The following is a 647-nucleotide window of genomic DNA, read 5'->3' on the forward strand; positions in this document are numbered from 1 at the left end:
TGGGATCCTATGACCCCAGCTGACTTCCTGCCCTTTGGGCAGGGGGCTGGACTTGATCTTCTGAGGTCCCTTTCATTCCTAAAGAAAAAAAATAAGTGGATCTAGTTGGGGATGTTCCTGCTTTGAGCAGAAGGTTGGACTAAATGATCTCCTGAAGTCCCTTCCAACACTAACTTTCTAGGATTTTATGATTTAGGTGCCTGAAAGTTATACAACTCCAGAGCAGGATTATCTCTGATCTCTGCTACATAACTGGTTTTGCACTAAGGTATAGCTAATCTAGAATACACCTTAATGTAAACATCCCACCCACCCCTTTCTCCCAAAGGCCCAAATTGGGCCTGCTACCTACACCCAGCACTCCAGATCCCTGCTTACTGCTCTTCCAACCCATCTCCTTACTTGTGGCTGTCCATGCTGTCTGTCCCAGGGGAGCAGGCAGGTAAGGGTCATCCTGCCTGCCCAGCTACCATCATTGCTGCTCTCTGGGCAGGCTCAGACTAGGCAGGAACATTAGCCCTTCCCTGCATGCTGTGCAGGCAGCCACAATTAAGCATGGAGGAAGAGGAAAGAAGAGCCCTTGCAGGTGGGAGGAACCCCAAGGGGAAGAAGGGAACCAGGGGATCCCTTGGAGGAAGCCCAGAATG

The sequence above is a fragment of the Gavialis gangeticus genome, unplaced genomic scaffold (genome assembly GCF_001723915.1).
Source record: "Gavialis gangeticus isolate Ggan-Ray unplaced genomic scaffold, GavGan_comp1, whole genome shotgun sequence".
In the NCBI taxonomy this organism is placed as follows: Eukaryota; Metazoa; Chordata; order Crocodylia; family Gavialidae; genus Gavialis; species Gavialis gangeticus.